Source organism: Anomaloglossus baeobatrachus, chromosome 12, assembly GCF_048569485.1.
Source record: "Anomaloglossus baeobatrachus isolate aAnoBae1 chromosome 12, aAnoBae1.hap1, whole genome shotgun sequence".
Lineage (NCBI taxonomy): Eukaryota > Metazoa > Chordata > Amphibia > Anura > Aromobatidae > Anomaloglossus > Anomaloglossus baeobatrachus.
Window position 1 is genome coordinate 19852763 of NC_134364.1, and position 17815 is coordinate 19870577.

The 17815-nt window shown below is 44.0% G+C and overlaps 1 long non-coding RNA gene across 1 annotated transcript in view; it reads left to right on the forward strand.

Annotated features, from left to right (window-relative positions):
• LOC142257904 (uncharacterized) overlaps nucleotides 1-17815 on the forward strand; it is a 190898-nt gene that overhangs the window by 47127 nt on the left and 125956 nt on the right. Inside the window, exon 2 of the long non-coding RNA XR_012727676.1 lies at nucleotides 6506-6592. This is a non-coding gene — a long non-coding RNA (uncharacterized LOC142257904). The remainder of the gene's footprint in view (nucleotides 1-6505; nucleotides 6593-17815) is intronic.

A 17815-nucleotide genomic window follows, 5' to 3' on the forward strand; every position in this document is an offset into this window, starting at 1 on the left:
CTTTAGTCTGTCGGTTTCGGTGACGAAGGTCTTCCCAGGGGGTATCTGTGCCAGGGTGACGGGAGCCACCGGGATGACCTTACTGGGATAGATGATGGACTGGTTCGTCTCTTCCTCTTGCTCTACCGGAATGAAGGACCGGGACAAGGCATCAGCCCGCACGTTCTTATCCACGGGCCGGAATTGTAGTTGGAAGTCAAACTGGGCAAAGAACAGGGACCACCGGGCTTGTCGCGGGTTAAGTCTTCGAGTGGATCGCAGATACTCCAGGTTTTTATGGTCGGTATAGATGATAACCGGGTATACCGCACGCTCAAACAGGTAACGCCATTCCTCCAGAGCCAGCTTGACAGCCAGGAGCTCCCGATCGCCAATGGTATAGTTACGTTCCGGTGCCGAGAAGACTTTGGAGAAGAACCCGCAGGTGACCAACTTCCCGTTGGACGATTTCTGCATGAGCATGGCCCCGGCTCCTGATGAGGCGTCCACCTCCAAGGTGAATTGTCGGTTCAACTCCAGTCTGTGGAGAACGGGAGAGGAGGCAAACGCCTGTTTCAGGGAACAGAAAGTGGTGTCGGGCTCAGGTGACCAGTGTTTCGGGTTGGCCCCCTTCTTGGTCAAGGCGGAGAGAGCCTGTAGAGGAGGAGCTTCACTGGTGCTCAAGTGCAGCACAGACTTATCTCAGCTAAGACACAGCCTAGATCTTCAGGCTACATACATGCACACACAGCGTTTTTGCGGATCCATTTTTTGCAGTGAAATGCAGTGACTCTGGGCATCCCAGAAAGTCAATGGGTTTCAAGATATGACATTCAGACACATAGTTTTGTGAGGATCCGTTTTTGGGCTCACAAATGGATCCTCACAAAGAATGAGCATGTCAGTTTGTGTGGCGTTTTTCTAATCTACTTTTGCTATTGAAAACATTATCTATGAGCTTAAAAACCTTTCAGGTGATGCGGTTTTATAAAAAGCTGATCTGCTTTTGCAGCTGAAAAACGTGTCCTCAAAAAACGCAGCAAAAACGCAGTGTGAATGTAGCATTAGATCAGGAATAGAACAGCCATTTGTAGAACATTTCATAACTTTCCCAAATTCCTTTGAAAAAATATTCAGGACATTCTGCATTGAACCGCTGTACCTAATTTATTATATATTTTAGGAGTTTGAGTCGGTCCATTTTATACCGACTCCGACTCCACCAAAATGAACACCGACTCCAACTCCGACTCCACAGCCCTGGCTACAAGACACCTTTGTAAGCCACTTCTCTCCTGTGGGAACAAAGGATAAGGCATGCTGAAATCCAACTTGCCCAATCCTTCTTTTGGCCAGTAGACAGTAGAGTGTCAGGAAATCCCCTTGCACACAATGCTGATGACATTGGCATGTTATGCCAACTTTTATCTAATGTGTATTTACACCTTGATAATCCACTGGTTGGCAATAACGACTGTTTCTATTAAATGACAGTGAACAAAGATCTTTGAAATGTGATGTGCCAAGTAAAGTAGAAAGTTTCAAAACTTTTTACTAACCGGAAAAATGTACCCTTAACAGTGGGATTTAGGGGACTGGTTAAGATATCTGGAAACTTTAGTCAATTATGGATATTTTTTCTTTACTTTGTGTCATGCCAGTTATCAATAGATCCAGGGGTTAAAACAGGACACTCCAAAAAACGCTCTTTCCTTTCAAGAGCAGAGAACTGCATGAGTCATAGAGCAAATTTCCTCCCAGTGTCCAGCATTTCTTCAGCTCCATCTCTGAATAATTTCCCTGAAATACTTTAATTGGCACTAATTCATTAATAAAAGAGTAGTTTTATTTTTTTGCTGTGTCCTGGGATCTCATTCAACTATGAGAAAGAAACAATCTGTCAAAGCCGAGACTGCGTTACATGAAATATTTATCCTCACCACCCCCAGAATGATTTGCAAGTTAGGAGGGTTTGGGGAAGGGTTTTCTTCACTCCACAGGGTTTGGCCCCCCCTCCTCATTTTTTTTTTTTCTACAGCGTCTGGTATTGTTGTCCCCACCTTGTGTCTTTTTGATGGGTCTTTTAAAAAATGAATCTGACATTGACTGCTCCTGAGTATGAGACTCGGAGGAACTTGCTTTGAAATGTTTGTTGGGGGTTGGGGGGGAATAAAGGGCTCTGATTCCCAGCGGGAGACTGGGAAAATAATGTCCCTGCTACTAAACCCAGGGGGAGAGAGGATGAAGAAAATCACATTGTTGCTGCGCATTCAAATACCTATCTGCATGTCCAATGCTACAAGTAAATGGCTGTTAGCTTCTCAACCGCATTATTAACCCCTGCGAACAGCTCCACCCCCACCCCCCCTAATGATAAATGCGAGCGGGGAGTGGATTTGGGCTTTGTAAAAGAACAACAATGGTTCTGCGCCAATAGATCCTGTGTGACCTCAAATGCACCTTGAATTTTTGTAGAGAGAAAGAGCGAAGAGAGAACAATTATATAACTGAAGATAGCACAAACAAAACAGGAACAGATGAAAATCACAAAACGGCAACATTGTAGCCTGCGCTGCTTCCTCTCGCATTAGGAAAGCTGCCACTAGTACAAAAGTAGCACATAGCACCAACGTAGTCTGCAGCACCGTACATAGACTAAATTCACTCACCACGTCAGTGGGGCTCATAATGCAATTACCCTACCCACAGAATACACATTCATCGTCCAGACTCATTACCCTTGTTGCACTAGTCCTTTTTCGGGATGGGGGGGTACCTTACATATTTATGATCTTTGTGCCGAGAGAACATCTTGTGCGACACCATAGGTCTTTCACTGGTATAACTTTTACACATTTATTTAAAGTTTGGCCAGGGCTTAAAAAGTATTTTTAAGAAGCTCAAATTGATGTAAAAAAAATATAAAAAGCTGTACTCAATAATTCTCTGCTTCAATTCTGAGTCTTAACCGTTCTTCTTTGGATTCAACTTCCCGGTCCTGTCTTGACACACCAGAAATTCCTGCTTAGCCAATCACTGGCTACGCCGGGTCAACACTGTGACCATTGATTGGATGAGTGGGCATTTCTGGTATTTCCAGGGTAAAGAGCCCAGTGGGTAGACGTCATTATGGGAGCTGTGGGGGAATCTATATATATATTTTTTTTAATATGTTTTTAATCTTTTATTCCCCAGAAACGTCTTTAAGATGCAGTTCTGGTGCAAAAAGTTTGGTAGAATGTATTCCAGCACCAATTTGTTTTAAACGGAAACCATCTTTGACAAGTGGCCAAATTTATGTAGTGCTGTGCTAATGTTTTAAAATAATAAATCAAATGTGATTAGAACATAGATTTGACAATCACTAAAACAGAAATAGTTCCTGATTAAACATGTGGTCCACACTAGCCAACTCTTCCAAATGGCCAATCTAATACAAAGATAAATAGATGCTATAGAGGGGGAGAGGTTCTTTAAAAAATATCTTTTTCTCAATCCTGGTGCCACACGTGCTTCATATATATTCTTATAGGGTATATTGATGTCAAGATCAAGAGCAGATGTTGACAGAAGAGGTCCTTGTGCAGACCAATAGCTCATCATAATGCACAATTCCACCTGCTCTGGAGGTATATGTGGCCCCCTACCTTTTAGACCCCTTTGTGGCTACACAGGTGGCACCAAGTGTATGTCTTGTAGGCATCATAGTGCAAGGGCCCACCCATAAGATCAGCCCTTGACTTCATCTTTAATTTGAGAATGGGAGTGATTGTCCAAAAGGGGTTATAGGGGTTATATGTATATACTTTGATGACGCATCATTACTTGCACTGAGAATAGTAGTCAATACAGCTACTATAGAGCCCATAGATAGGACGGATCCCAACCAGATTCCTCATAGGTTTTTTCTCTCTCCTTAGGTGAATAAGGTTAGTGAAAAATGACGGAGTAGATCACTTTATTCTAGACAGGTGATAAGTACGAATGGAAGGGGAGTGGGGGCATTATGACTTCTACATGCCCCCCTTGTCTGGGAGCACAGTGCACAGGAGTGCAGCTGGATTAGCAGAGATAACAGGGTGAGGTCTGGGGGTGAGAGGGGATCTTGGGGAGGATTCTGCAGCGTGATACATTAAAGTGATTAGCGATTCACACCATCTCCTAGGTAATCTCATGTCATGTCCCTGCAGCCAGGGTTGTCTCAGTTCACGCTGCAAATCTTTGCTGTATTTCGATAATTTCTGAATTCTCTTGTTTGCAGGGATGAAGCAGAAAGCGTAGAAATCTCTTTTCATCGTAAAGAACACAGTAAACATTTCTGTGCCGCCTGCCAGCTCATTATCTAACTAGGTCTCTCCAGTTACTCTGAAATCAACAGGAGCCGTGACGCCGCTGCCAAAAAACACATTTTAGTCGGTGAATCCATCTACAGCACATTATAAGAGATTATCACATTTCTGGGATAATTTATAAACATAAATCTTTAGGTTTTTACTTTTTCATGTAGCCTACACATCATAAGAGAAATTACAGTGAAAAACTTAAAGGGGAAACTCATATAAAATAAAAAAATGAAAAATCATCCATCTGTGAGTCATCCTCAATGGTCTGGTTGTATATACGCAATAATTGATCACTACCAATCAGAAATCAATGAACTGTAGGTAACTGTATCTGTTCAAAGGAACATTGGGTGACCAGGGATAGAAAATGAGGCTATAAATCGCATGCACTTTATTCCCCCACTTGCATTTTTTTAGATGATTAATAAAATTTCATCCCTTATAATACCAACATGCATTACTAAGATAATACTGCTATATATCCCACATAATACCATGATACCGTATAGTGCCAAAATAGTACAGCCCTAAAAATATCTGCATAATGCCACCATACTGTATAGTACAAAAGTAGTAAAGCCTTAAACCACATAATACCACCATATGCATCCAAAATGATGAGCCATATACATCTAAAAAATGACTTCCTATAGTGCAAAGATAATGCTGCCATATATAATACCACTGAACTGTATAGAGGCCAAAAAACACAGCCGTAAAAATATCTGCATGATACCACCATATAGTAACAAGATAACATTGCTATTTACCCATCATAATTCTACCATACTGTATAGTACAAAAATTATACTACCAAAAACCATATAATATCAGTCTATATGGTCAAGATTATGTCATATACAGTATATTGCACATAAGCCCTTCATATTCTGCCAAGGTAATACTGTGTAATTCTGCCCATAATACTGTATTACCATACTGCCTTTTACAAATAGAATATTGCCACAAACATCCCACATGCTACCATAATCCATCTACAAAATACCACAATACAGTGCCAATATATTACTGCCATATACATCATACATAATACATATTGTAATAAAATACCGTAATACAGACAAAAACAATCTAAATACCGTACATGTGTGTTGAATACAAAGGAATGGCACATGACTTATTCCTTCCAAAGACCATACAAAGAACCATGGGGCCCTCATTACGGATGAAAGAAAGGCAATTCCACCAGCTAAATAGGAAAGGGGTCTTTACAGTTAGAGCAATCAGACTGTGGAATGTCTGACCACAAGACTAATGCCAGACACTACAGTATAATAGCTTTTAAAAAAAGGGCTGGATGATTTCCTCAGTACATATAACATTGTGGGTTATAGATAATATAGTGACAAACAATTTATAATTGGTGGACAAAGGTAATGGATCTAGTTCATTTTTCAACCTACGTAATTATAATACCGCCATACAGTGCCAAGGTCTCTATAGCTATTAATGTCCCCATTAAGAGTGCATGTAATATGACATATTATACCCAAATTATGCCACCATACCTTGCTAAATAGTGGTTTCTTTTAGCTTACGATTCTGGGACGTTAGTTTGACAACCTAGATACTAGAGCTCTCTGACAACCTCACCTAAAAGCTAAGTGACAACCCTTAGAAACAATGGCCATATTGGTTATTACACAGCTTTCTCAGGCAGCCGGGGCATAACTAAAAAAACGACAAAAGCTGCACTGTACCTTCCATGTTGATAGAGAAAGACTGCCTAGGTGTGCACGAAATTTGAAATGCATGAAGTACAGAAATATCTGCAGCTCAGGAGTCTGGGAAAGCTGGATATTTTATTTGTAATATTTCACAGAATCTGTAGACTGGCTAGTTATGATGAGATATTGGATCACATCACTAATTCTGCTAAATCATAAGGCAATTTGACTTTCTGGTGTCTGGAAGAGATATATGAAAAACACTGCAGAAGAAAAAAGTGTAATAGGATCTTAACCGGTAAAACACTTAAGTATAGATGTCAGGATCACTTACCTATAGCGGTTGGGTAAGTCACAACTCCTATTTTAGCTGAATTTGTCAGCTGCAGCTCCCCGAGGTTAATACATGGAGGTGTATAGGAGAAAGGGGTTTTCTCCGCACTCACATCACACTGCTCGATTGTATTAAATTTATGTCTTTTTATTCTATTGTAGGCAAAGGTCAACGCGTTTCGAGGGACGCAGCCCTCTTCATCAGGACAGCAAGCCAAAAGAACATAAATCTGGTGAGAATAGAATCTGGTAAGAATAGAATCCATGAATATGTGAACAGAGCCCAAGCAGTTGTGTAAAACATGCATCTGATGTAATATCTTAAAGGGAACCAATCACCTAGATTTTAATATATAAGCTAAAGCCAGTGCTATACTGGCATTATCAGGCTGATTCTATACATACCTGTAGTTGTCAGCTCGGATGTTTAGGTTTTGAAATCTAAAAAAGTAAAGTTTATAAAAATAGCTGCTTGATGAATGACAGCAGCAAAGGAGCAGATAATATATTCATAGTTATCCCCTCCCCTTGTTAGAATTAGCATAAGTGTTATACAAGTGATTCACTTTGTCTCTTGCAGGACCCGTGTGAGGTCATTCCCATGTGACCAGAAGGGGCAGGGCCTCAGCTAGCAAAGCTGGATACCAGGTCACATGGGTATGACCTCACACAGGTCCTGCAAGAGACAAAGTGAGATGTTTGTGTAATACTTATGCTAATTCTAACAGGGGGAGGTGATAACTATGAATATATTATCTGCTCCTTTGCTGCCGTCACTCAACAAGCAGTTAATTTTATAAACTTTCCTTTTTTTTGTATTTCAAAACCTAAACATCTGAGTTGACCACTACAGGTATGTAGATAATCTGCCTGATAGTGTCAGTATAGCACTGGCTTTAGGTTATATAGGAAAATCTTAGTGATTGGTTCTCTTTAAGCAATACAGCTCTCAATTGTGTCATTTGACCGCTATTCTTAGGACTCCACTCCAATAATATCTTATTTAATGTGAACAAAAATATAAATGCAACACTTTTTTTTGCATCTTTTTTTTTCATGATTTGAACTCCAAGATCTAAGACTTTTTCTATGTACACAAAAGGTCTTTTTCTCTCAAATATTGTTCACAAATTTGTCTAAATCTGTGGTAGTGTGCACTTCTCCTTTGCCGGAATAATCCATCCACCTCACAGTTGTGGCATATCAAGATGCTGAATAGACAGTATGATTATTGCAGAGGTGTGCCTTAGGCTGGCCACAATAAAAGGCCACTCTAAAATGTGCAGTTTGGGCCTGCACAATGATGGCACTGGTCACCTAGGAACTGAGCTCCAGCCACAGTGACAGCTCAGAACAGCTCACCAGAGACTAAGGCTAGGTTCGCACACTGCGTCTTTTTGACACTGCGTTTTTGGCCGCTAAAAACGCACAAAAACGCACCTGCGTCGAAAAAACGCATCAAAAAACGCATTCGTTTTTGCCGCGATTTGGTGCGTTTTTGGCTGCGTTTTGCTGCGTTTTTGATCTCTGCGTTTTGCTGCGTTTTTCCAATGCATTGCATGGGCGGAAAACGCAGAAAAACGCAGGAAAGAACTGACATGTCTATTTTTTTTTTTAACTCAAAAACGCAGGTAAAAAAAACAGATGTGTGCGGACAGCAAAAATGAAAACTCATAGACTTTGCTGGGGAAGCAAAGTCCTGCAGTTTTGAGGCCAAAAACGCACCCGAAAAACGCGCAAAAACGCCGCGAAAAACGCACTGTGCGCACATAGCCTTAAAATTCTCCCTGCACGGTGGGTAATCACAGAGATAACCCCTTGGAGCTTGATATGACAAAGGGAAAGTCCCAAAAGAGGCCTTCTCCAGGGAAAGTGACAGATTTTTTTATCAGCGCTAAAAGAGATAAGATGGCCATGTCCTCCTCCACTGCTTCATCACGCTCCTCTAGGAGAGGCTCCAGACCTTGACACTGATAATGCTGACATTCCACTTACCAAACTCACGATGCAGAAGCTTCTCAGTGCCCTCCGTGCCACACTGCAAGAGGACTGGAAAGGCATGGTAACTGAGCTGCGTGGAGATATTACAGACATAGGAGCCCGCACCTCCCAAATTGAAACAAAGATGGAGGAGCTCACAAGATCCCATAACAGCCTCATAGATGCCAATGCAGACCTGGAAGAGCAATTACAGGGGCTGCAAACTAAAATCCTGGATCTGGAGGACCGATCTCGCCGGAACAATATAAGAATAAGGCTATGTGCCCACGGGGGAAAGTGTCCTGCGGTTATATCCGCAGGATCTCCCAGAAAACCGCAGCACAACTTTGTCTGTTTCCATGCTGCGGTTTATTTGCGGAATGTCCTGCGGATATGGTGCGGGCATTCTGCATTGAGGATACAGTACCATGGCTTCGGCACTGCATCCTAAATGCAGAACAAGTGCTGAGTGATCGGGGCGTTCATACCTCCATCATGCAGCACTTATCTTAGCCGTGTTTACACTGTGAAGGAGAAGGTGGGCGGGCCTGAACTAGCTCCGGCTGTCACATGACCAGAGCTCGTGTAGGCCCCGCCCACCTCCTTCCTGCTCCTGTGCACCGATGGAAATTGACCGGATGTCTGCTTTCAAGGCAGGTACGTATGGGACTAAGGCAGGGGATTTCCGCAGGTAATGCCGCAGGAATAATTGACATGCAGTTATGTGCGGCTGCGGGATATCCGCAGTATATTCTGCAACCGCACATTCCGCAACGTGGACACAGCACTCCCCATGTCCCATAGGATAACATGGGGAGTGTCTGTACATGCTGAAACCTGCGGATTTATCTGTAAAATCCAGATAATCCGCAGGTTTTCCGCGGCAAAATCTGCAGAAGCAAGCTCCCGTGGCACAGGGCCTAAGAGGGATTCCGGAGGTTATACCAGACGGAGGATTGCAGAGCTTCTTGGTATCCTTGCTGCAGGAGGCCTTGCCAGATCTTGGCCCAAATGATTTCATAATAGACAGGATTCACAGAGTCCCAAAACCAAAATCTCTTAATGCTGAGGCCCCTCGGGATACCTTAGCACGCCTGCATTTCTACAAAACTAAGGAGGCCCTGCTACAAGCTCTGAGGAAGAAGCCATCCCTGCTTGTGAAATTCCGCCTTATATCCATTGTTCCTGATCTGTCGGCTGGAACTGTGGCAAAATGGAGGGAATTTGCTCCTTACACCAAGATCTTAAGGGATGAAGCTATTGCCTACAGATGGGGCTTCCCTGTCAAAATCTTGATCACCCGGGCAGGGAACACCCACATGTGTCACTCGCCACACCAGCTGGCTAGGCTCCTCTCTTCTTGGAACCTGGCGAATCTCCCAGACAGATCTCCGAGAGCCGCAGGGTCATCCCGCAGGGAGAAAATTAATGAAGAGTGGTCCGTATCGTGAGTGATCTAATATTCCGAGTCGTGGTTGTGACTTAGTTATTTTTCTTGAAGGCCCCCTGGATATGGTTCATCCAGGTCCTTCTAGCCCCCAGGGCGGCAATCTCCTATCATGCCGCTGGTCCTTTTTTGGACTTTTTTTTCCTTTTGGACAAATGTTGGTTATGCGTGTTATGTTCTACCTAACCTTCCTTTCCCTCCTTGCAGTCTTAGCCAAGAGACTCCAATTCTACCATAATGGTGTTAAACTGTATGTCTATAAATGTAAAAGGTCTAAATTCGCCAGCTAAGAGGTCTATGTTCTGGCGGGAAGTGTCAAGATCAAAATGTGATGGGATTTGCGGACAGGAGTCACATCTTCTCCAAAATGACACTTATCGGCTGAATAATCCTAAATTCCAATTTATTATGCATGCATGTGGTAAAAAAAAAAGACGGGTGTATTTAGTTGTGTAAAAAATACTGTCTCTTTCACTATGCTAGCCCAGCACTCAGATCCTGATGGCAGATATGCTATTCTAAATTTCTGCATAAATGGGTCCAGGTATACTATTGCATCTGTATATGCCCCCAATACAGGCCAGATCTGTTTCTTGCCCAAATTCCTGACTAAACTCTCAGCAGTCACGGGAGGTAAGCAAATAATTTGCGGAGACTACAATATGTTAATGTCAAGCTCCTTGGACAGTTCGAATGCTGCTGTACAGAGGAAGGAGATGAAAGTAGTGGTCTCAGAATGGCACCTTCATGATATATGGAGATACCATCATACAAATGAAAGAGACTACACATACTTCTCGCCTCGGTTCCTCTAATAAACAGCCGATTGGACTATTTTCTGTAGATAGTACACTTATTACAGACTGTTCGGATTCTAAAATAGGAATAATATCATGGTCGGATCATGCCCCAATTTATTTGACTATTCGATAGCAAGATCGCTCGCCTATATTTGACCGGTGGCGTATGAATGATTCCCTTCTAGCTTCCAAACAAGTAGCTGAGGAACTAAAATCTGACCTCAACGAATTTTTCAATTTTAATGATAATAACGAAGTAAAAGAGGAGTCATTATAGTCCTCTTACAAAGCTTATATTAGGGGGTCATTCATAAAAATCGCCACTAGGGAGAAAAAAAGACATCAGGCAGCTTCCAAAGCTATCCTAAACCAAATCAATTCCCTTAACTTTCTTAATAAATCCTCTCCAAGTCCCTCTGTTTCAAACGATCTCAGGAAACTAAGATTACAGCTCCACCAATTGCGCTTGGTGGACTATGAGAAAAATTTGAGATCTTTTAAGTTAAAATTTTATGCCATGGGTGACAGGGCAGGAGCCTTATTAGCCAGGAGAGTCAAAAAAAGAGAAGTACAAAAGTTCCTTATTTCAGGACCTCATTCAAAAATTTGCAACCCAACAGAAATCGCCAATGCATTTGCTGACTTTTACCAATCACTATACAACCTTAAAGATGACCCCATTGCCCCAAAGCCCTCCCAAGACATTAGTTCCTTTTTAAATAGCATTAACCTCCCCCGGTTATCCACAGATCAGCTAAAATTGCTCAATTTGCCCTTCTCTATACAAGAAGTCTATATATGCACTCGCCATTGAACCCTTAGCCCAGGCCATCCGTGAGTGTCCGCAGATTTCGGGAGTGAAAGTGGGCAAGATGGATCATGTGATCAGCTTATATGCAAATGATGTCATCCTATCGTGTACCAATGTGGTGGTGTCCCGGAAACATATAATGGAGATTTTTACCTTTTTTTCACAAATCTCGTACTACAAACTAAACGTTAATAAATCCCTAATTTTTCCGCTTTTCCTGCCTCCCGCTACCAAAACCGCCTTATCTCAGTTATACCCCTGTTACGGGGGCTGTCTGATAATAACCGAAAGGAGTATCAGACAGTCAGGGTCCACCGTGCAAAGACTTTGCTGCAGACTATGGCAGAGTGCAATACCTCTGTTAACTCACAGAAGGATATAATAAGAAAGTAAAGCAATTCCTCCCTTACTTGGAGGGTGTGTGGAATGATCTCTGTTAATAATCACAGAGACAAAGGCAATGTGTGCGAAATGGCACCTACCTAGGTCCGCTCTTCTAGTGGTGCAAAAGAGACGAACAGCAGCGTAAGCCGCACAAAGCTCCTACCTGCGTTCGCTCCACTAGTGTGCGAGGACACGAACCACTAGATATGGCACCTGCCTATGTCCGCTCCCCTAAGAGGTAAGGATACGGACAGCAGCCGAAGCTGTAAGGTATAAGAACGCTACCCTGCCGGTAGCGCTCACCTAGCATAGACAGAGGAATGCCTAGAGGAACGCGCACAGAGCGTCTACTCATATGCATGAACCAAGAGGACTGAGCACCATGCGGCGTGTGTCAGGGTCTTATATAGACTCTGTGCCTCATCCAAGATGGAGGACACCAGAGCCAATCCGCTGCCAGAACGACAGGAGTGACGTCATGCTGGCCTATCACCGAGCAAGACGTCACAAGCACATGACCAGCGACCAATCGGCATAGAAGGTGTCAGAGACATGTGACCTCGAGTCAGCGATGATGTCACCCGCACATGTGCAATGGCTCCAAGATTGGACTTAGTCTCCGGCGCTCGCACATGTGCAGTAGCAAGAAATCTGGACTTAGTCTCCAGCGCTCGCACATGTGCAGTAGCAAGAAATCTGGACTTAGTCTCCAGTGCTCGCAGCAACCGTAACAACCCCTTTAAGTAGGAAGAGGATGGCATCCCCTACCTGGGTATTATACTGGCCCCACTTAAGACCATAATTCAAAAAAATATGATAGCTCTACATAATTCACTAGAAAATGAACTTGCCCGCCTCACTCTGCTTCCCCTGTCCTGGATGGCAAGAATGCAGACTTTCAAAATGATATGTCTCCCAAAAATCATCTACCTCCTGAGATGCCTCCCCTTGGCAATCCCACACCGCTATCTGTCTAAAATCCATTCACTAATGGGAAAATTCATTTGGGCTGGGAAAAAAACGAGAATAGCCCTGCGCTTTATGCATGCCCCGTTGAATGGCGGAGGCATGGGTATCCCAAATATTCTAACCTATCCTAGAGCCGCCATTTTGGAGGCGGCCCGTGACTGGTGGAAAAACAAACTGGACCAGAGATGGTTGCAGATCGAACATTCCTCAATCAATTGTCACACCCCTAAACAGTTCATTGAATCGTTAATTCTAGCCCCTTCTTCCCATGACGATCTTCTTCCCATAACAGCAACACTGAAGAAAAATTGGAGCGAGTGGAATGGAACAGTGTCACAAGCTTTAAGACCAAATATCCCCCTGAGAGCACTTGAATCCTTCACCCCAAATTTAAACCTTACCTCATGGGTAAAAAAAGAGCCTGTGGTGTTGGCGGACCTATATAAAAATGGAGTTTTACTTCCTTACTCAGAGATGTGTGAGAAATTCAATCTTCCTCGGCACAGCTTGATCCAATTTTTCCAGTTACGCCACTTTCTCATAAACGCTCCCATCTTTTCCAACCCTCTAGCAGCTGACCCCATCTCAATTAAACACTTCTTTCAAAATAGTAAAATTAAGGGGCTCTCATACGTGTATAAATTACTAAATGGCCCGCTAGATGATAAACAACTCCCCTACATGCTTAAATGGGAGAAGGATCCTTCCTCCCCACTCCCAACTCAGGCCTGGCACTCTGCCTCAAAGTGGATCCAAAGATTTTCCTCATGCCTTAACCATATTGAACAACTAAAAAAAATCCACCTGAGATGGTATAATTTCCCCATCAAATTAGCAACCTTTTCTCCAAATATGTCCCCACTGTGCTGGAGGGGCTGCAACCACAGAGGTACGTTAAGTCATATGTGGTGGTTCTGCCCGAGGACCTTTGAATTTTGGAATTTAGTTTTTTAAATGATCCGGGAGGTCACTGGTCTCCGGATCCCCCCGTCCCCAGCCCTCGCCGTTCTACATATGGGTGTTGACACAATCCCTGACCCCTTTAAAACCATTATCTCCCATTTCCTTATTGCAGGTAGGCATTGTATAGCTTACAGGTGGAAGTCCCCAGTGTCTCCAGCTAGGACAGAGCTAAAGGCCCCTTTACACACTGAGACTTTCAGCGATCCCACCAGCGATCCCAACCTGGCCGGGATCGCTACAAAGTCTCTGGTGAGTCGCTGGTGAGCTGTCAAACAGGCAAACCTGGCCAACGACGCAACAGCGATCCGGACCTGCAGAACGACCTAGCTAGTCATTGGGGACGTTGTAAAGCAGCTTTTTGAAAGGGAAGTTGCAAACAAAGTCGCTGTAAAGTCCCCTTTACACACTGAAACTTTCTAGCGATCATGCTGCACAGCGGGAAACAAAGGACCTAGGAATGGTCCTGAACGATTTGTAGCGATCACAACTTCACAGCAGGGGCCAGGTCGCTGATGCGTGTCACACACTGCAATGTCGCTGGGGAGGTCGCTATTACGTCACAAAACCGGTGACGTTACAGCGATGTCGTTTGCGATGTTGCAGTGTGTAAAGCCACCTTAACAGGCTGAATCTACAGTGGGTATATGAAACGAGTTTAGCTTCTAGTCTGAAAAAGAAAGAGGCAGTGCTGGAACAATGGGCCCCCTGGGCGACTTCTCCTTATGCCACGGCTCTCCCGCAACTTTCAAACCCCCCACAGCCGCCAGGCTCATCTGAACCTTGAAGTAACTTAGGGGTGCTTCACACACAGCGAGCTCGCTGCCGAGATCGCTGCTGAGTCACGTTTTTTGTGACGCAGCAGTGACCTCATTAGCGATCTCGCTGTGTGTGACACTGAGCAGCGATCTGGCCCCTGCTGCGAGATCGCTGCTCGTTACACACAGCCCTGGTTCGTTTTCTTCAAAGGCGCTCTCCCACTGTGACACACAGATCGCTGTGTGTGACAGCGAGAGAGCGACAAATGAAGCGAGCAGGGAGCAGGAGCCGGCGTCTGGCAGCTGCGGTAAGCTGTAACCAAGATAAACATCGGGTAACCAAGGTGGTTACCCGATATTTACCTTAGTTACCAGCCTCCGCCGCTCTCACGCTGCCTGTGCTGCCGGCTCCGGCTCTCTGCACATGTAGCTGCTGTACACATCGGGTTAATTAACCCGATGTGTACTGTAGCTAGAAGAGCAAGGAGCCAGCGCTAAGCAGTGTGCGCGGCTCCCTGCTCTCTGCACATGTAGCTGCATTACACATCGGGTTAATTAACCCGATGTGCACTGTAGCTAGGAGAGCAAGGAGCCAGCGCTAAGTGTGCGCGGCTCCCTGCTCCCTGCACACAGAGCTAAGCGGTGTGCGCTGGTAACTAATGTAAACATCGGGTAACCATACCCGATGTTTACCTTAGTTACCAGTGTCCGCAGCTTCCAGACGCCGGCTCCGTGCAAGCGCAGCGTCGCTTGCACGTCGCTGCTGGCTGGGGGCTGGTCACTGGTCGCTGGTGAGATCTGCCTGTTTGACAGCTCACCAGCGACCATGTAGCGATGCAGCAGCGATCCTGACCAGGTCAGATCGCTGGTCGGATCGCTGCTGCATCGCTAAAGTGTGAAGGTACCCTTAGAGCTGGCCCTTTGAGACAGATAACCCCAGGGAAATTGCTAGACTCACTAAGGTAATTTATCTATAAGGCTGCTCCCCCCCCTCCCCCCTCCCCCCTATGTTTTTCCTTACTTTTTCCCAGTTCGTACTGTAGGGGTATTTAATGTCCCACAATGATATGATGATATACCCTATATGTACTCTGTTTTTGTATTGTTACCTGTATGTGATTTGACATTGTCAAACTTCTTTGTTATATGCTGGAAATGTAATAAAACCTTTATGATTAAAATGTGCAGTTTTGCACTATTGAGGGGGCGGGGTTCAGGAAACCAGTCAGTTTGTAGTGTGACCACCATTTTCTAGTTTGCCATCTGTCCTGTATAGTGACAAGCGGGATTCATCCATGAAGAGAACACTTCTCCAACGTGCCAGATGCCATTGAATGTGAGCATTTCCAACGTCAAACTGCAGTCAGGTGGAGACCCCAGTGAGGATGATGAGCCGCAGATGAGCTTCCCTGAGATCGTTTCTGATAGTTTGTGCATCATTTTTTTGGTTTTGCACCGATTGTTGCAGCTCTGGTGACATTCCTGCAGTCAGCAGCCAATTACTCGCTCCCTCAGAACTTACAACATCAGTGCCATTGTGCTGTGTGATAAAACTGCACATTTTAGAGTGGCCTTTTATTGTGGCCAGCCTAATGCGCACCTGTGCAATAATCATACTGTCTAGTCAGCATCTTGATATGCTGCACCTGTGAGATGGATGGAAGACCTCCACAAAGAAGTGAACACTAACACAGAATCGAAAAATATGTGAATAATATTTGAGAGTAAAAGGCCTTTTGTGTTCATAGAAAAAGTCTTAGGGGTACTTTGCACACTATGACATTGCAGGTGCGATGTCGGTGGGGTCAAATCGAAAGTGACGCACATCCGGCGTCCCTGTCGATATCGGAGTGCGTAAATCGTTTTTGATACGATTAACGAGCGCAAAAGCGTCAAAATCGTATCATCGGTGTAGCGTCGGTCATTTCCATAATTTCGGAAGGACCGATGTTACGATGTTGTTCCTCGTTCCTGCGGCAGCACACATCGCTGTGTGTGAAGCCGCAGGAGCGAGGAACATCTCCTACCTGCGTCCACGCCGGCTATGCAGAAGGAAGGAGGTGGGTGGGATGTTACGTCCCGCTCATCTCCGCCCCTCCGCTTCTATTGGCCGCCTGCCGTGTGACGTCGCTGTGACGCCGCACGCCCCGCCCCCTTAGGTAGTGGGCGGGTCGCCAGCCAGAGCGATGTCGCAGGGCAGGTAAGTGCGTGTGAAGCTGCCGTAGCGATAGTGTTCGCTACAGCAGCTATCACAAGATAACGCAGCTGCGACGAGGGCGGGGACTATCGCGCTCGGCATCGCAAGCATCGGCTTGCGATGTCGTAGTGTGCAAAGTACCCCTTAGATCCATATACCCTCTTTCACTTGTAAAGCGCCATGGAATAAATGGCGCTATAATAATAAATAATAATAAGAATAATAATAATCATCTTTGGCTTCAGCTCATGAAAAATGGGAGCAAAAACAAAAGTGTTGCGTTTATATTTTTGTTTAGAATATGTAGTATAGTTTACTAAATTCTGAGCAAAACATGCTCCAAGGGATAAAATTGATCACAAAAAAAGAAAAAAACTATACAAAATTATTTCAAGTTTTAATATAATTGATACAAAATTAATAATAAAGAAGAAATATCTATTTTTGGACAGTAAAAGCAAAAAGTTAGTTATTGATACAGTCATAACTTATAATAATTAGAAGCTCAAATCCCCAGACAATTGTGCATAGAAGAAAAGAAAAATTATTCAAATATATAAAATTATTAGAGTAACAGATTAAATGGATATGGAAGAATTTCTGTCTGTCTATTTAAAATATGCCTAGTTTTTAGTATTTGTTTTATATCTTTTAGGTTAGGGCCACACAAGCATATAGCATCGGATGTGATATGCTAACCTTGGCTTCCACTCTGCTTCATGCATGTAACTGTGATATGATCTTGCAATTGGATCACATCTGCGGAGGAGAGGGAGGGATTAGTCTCTCCATCTCCTCCATTGTAAGCTGTTATGTATATTGCACTTCACTTGGATGTCATCTGAATGCAGTCCCATGTTTCACTCGCGACCATAGACTTGTATGGGTTTGAGTGACAGGTCTCTCGCCGACACTTGCAGCATGCTGCAATTGTTTTCTCGGTCCGATTAGGGCTGAGAAAAAAATCGTAGATCGGAATGGCCCCATAGAGTAACATTGGTCCGAGTGGAATGCGATTTTTTTAATTGCATTCCAGTTGTCCAATTTTGATTCCCGTATGCCCTATGCTTTACATGTTAGCTCCCTGTCTTTATTAACTAGTTATCCATCTATTTAAACAATATAGGGAGCAGTTGCCAGGCTATTGCTGACTGTCCTTTTGAAAC